Raw genomic sequence first — 2,500 nt, 5'->3', positions numbered from 1 at the left:
GGGGCTCGGGGTGAAAATCCTGCCCGGGAAGAGGCGCACAGCCTCGGGCAGGGCTTCCAGGGCGCCCCCCTACCTCCCTGGAGCTCCAGGGAGTACCAGGAGCAGAAAGAAATATTTTGTTTAAAAAAATGACAAAGTGCTGCGGCACTTAGGCTGTGGGGCGAAAACAGGCGGAGTACCAGGAGCACAAAGTTTAAGTTGGAGTACCAGGGGCACCAAAGTTTGAGTTGGTATACCAGGAGCAGGAAAGTTTGGGCGGATGGTAGTCTGCTTGTATCCGGGGATGGGTGCTTAAGAGTGGGTCTGCAGGTTCGGCTGGTGCTGGGGTTCCTGGATGGTGGAGGTTAGGGGCCGGAGATAGGGGGCAGCTAACAGGTGTGTGGGTGGCCGAGGCAGGGGCTCCAAATTGGGGTAAAAGTGAGGTGGAGGGCCCCCTGGAGGTAGGGGGCCGATAGCAGGTGTGTGTGGCCGAAGCAGGGGCTCTAAATTGGGTAAAAGGGAGGTGGAGAGCCGCCTGGAGGTAGGGGGCGGAAAGCAGGTGTGTGTGGCCGAAGAAGGGGCTTTAAATCGGGTAAAAGGGAGGTGGAGAGCCGCCTGGAGATAGGGGGCCCGCTCCCAGGTGTGTGTGGCCGAAGCAGGGGCTTTAAATCGGGTAAAAGGGAGGTGGAGAGCCGCCTGGAGATAGGGGCCCGCTCCCAGGTGTGTGTGGCCGAAGCAGGGGCTTTAAATCGGGTAAAAGGGAGGTGGAGAGCCGCCTGGAGATAGGGGCCCGCTCCCAGGTGTGTGTGGCCGAAGCAGGTGCTCTAAATTGGGTTAAAAGTGAAGTGGAGAGCCGCCCGGAGATAGGGGGCCTCTCCCAGGTGTGTGTGGCCGAAGCAGGGGCTTTAAATCGGGTAAAAGGGAGGTGGAGAGCCGCCTGGAGATAGGGGCCCGCTCCCAGGTGTGTGTGGCCGAAGCAGGGGCTTTAAATCGGGTAAAAGGGAGGTGGAGAGCCGCCTGGAGATAGGGGCCCGCTCCCAGGTGTGTGTGGCCAAAGCAGGGGCTCTAAATTGGGTTAAAAGTGAAGTGGAGAGCCGCCTGGAGATAGGGGCCCGCTCCCAGGTGTGTGTGGCCGAAGCAGGGGCTCTAAATTGGGTTAAAAGTGAAGTGGAGAGCCGCCTGGAGATAGGGGCCCGCTCCCAGGTGTGTGTGGCCGAAGCAGGTGCTCTAAATTGGGTAAAAGGGAGGTGGAGAGCCGCCTGGAGATAGGGGCCCGCTCCCAGGTGTGTGTGGCCGAAGCAGGGGCTCTAAATTGGGTTAAAAGTGAAGTGGAGAGCCGCCAGGAGATAGGGGGCTTCTCCCAGGTGTGTGTGGCCGAAGCAGGTGCTCTAAATTGGGTTAAAAGTGAAGTGGAGAGCCGCCTGGAGATAGGGGCCCGCTCCCAGGTGTGTGTGGCCGAAGCAGGGGCTCTAAATTGGGTTAAAAGTGAAGTGGAGAGCCGCCTGGAGATAGGGGCCCGCTCCCAGGTGTGTGTGGCCGAAGCAGGGGCTCTAAATTGGTTTAAAAGTGAAGTGGAGAGCCGCCTGGAGATAGGGGCCCGCTCCCAGGTGTGTGTGGCCGAAGCAGGGGCTCTAAATTGGGTAAAAGGGAGGTGGAGAGCCGCCTGGAGATAGAGGGCCGCTCCCCGGTGTGTGTGGCCGAAGCAGGTGCTCTAACTTGGGTTAAAAGTGAAGTGGAGGGCCCCCTGGAGGTAGGGGGCCGATAGCAGGTGTGTGTGGCCGAAGAAGGGGCTCTAAATCGGGTAAAAGGGAGGTGGAGAGCCGCCCGGAGATAGGGGGCCTCTCCCAGGTGTGTGTGGCCGAAGCAGGGGCTCCAAATCCGGTAAAAGGGAGGTGGAGAGCCGACTGGAGATAGGGGGCGGATAGCAGGTGTGTGTGGCCGAAGAAGGGGCTCTAAATCGGGTAAAAGGGAGGTGGAGAGCCGCCTGGAGATAGGGGCCCGCTCCCAGGTGTGTGTGGCCGAAGCAGGGGCTCTAAATTGGGTAAAAGGGAGGTGGAGAGCCGACTGGAGATAGGGGGCCTCTCCCAGGTGTGTGTGGCCGAAGCAGGGGCTCTAAATTGGGTTAAAAGTGAGGTGGAGGGCCCCCTGGAGGTAGGGGGCCGATAGCAGGTGTGTGTGGCCGAAGAAGGGGCTCTAAATCGGGTAAAAGGGAGGTGGAGAGCCGCCCGGAGATAGGGGGCCTCTCCCAGGTGTGTGTGGCCGAAGCAGGGGCTCCAAATCCGGTAAAAGGGAGGTGGAGAGCCGACTGGAGATAGGGGGCGGATAGCAGGTGTGTGTGGCCGAAGAAGGGGCTCTAAATCGGGTAAAAGGGAGGTGGAGAGCCGCCTGGAGATAGGGGCCCGCTCCCAGGTGTGTGTGGCCGAAGCAGGGGCTCTAAATTGGGTAAAAGGGAGGTGGAGAGCCGACTGGAGATAGGGGGCCTCTCCCAGGTGTGTGTGGCCTAAGCAGGGGCTCTAAATTG

This window comes from Centroberyx gerrardi, chromosome 21 (assembly GCF_048128805.1).
Source record: "Centroberyx gerrardi isolate f3 chromosome 21, fCenGer3.hap1.cur.20231027, whole genome shotgun sequence".
Taxonomy (NCBI): domain Eukaryota; kingdom Metazoa; phylum Chordata; class Actinopteri; order Beryciformes; family Berycidae; genus Centroberyx; species Centroberyx gerrardi.
Note: the sequence above shows the minus strand (reverse complement) of the source record.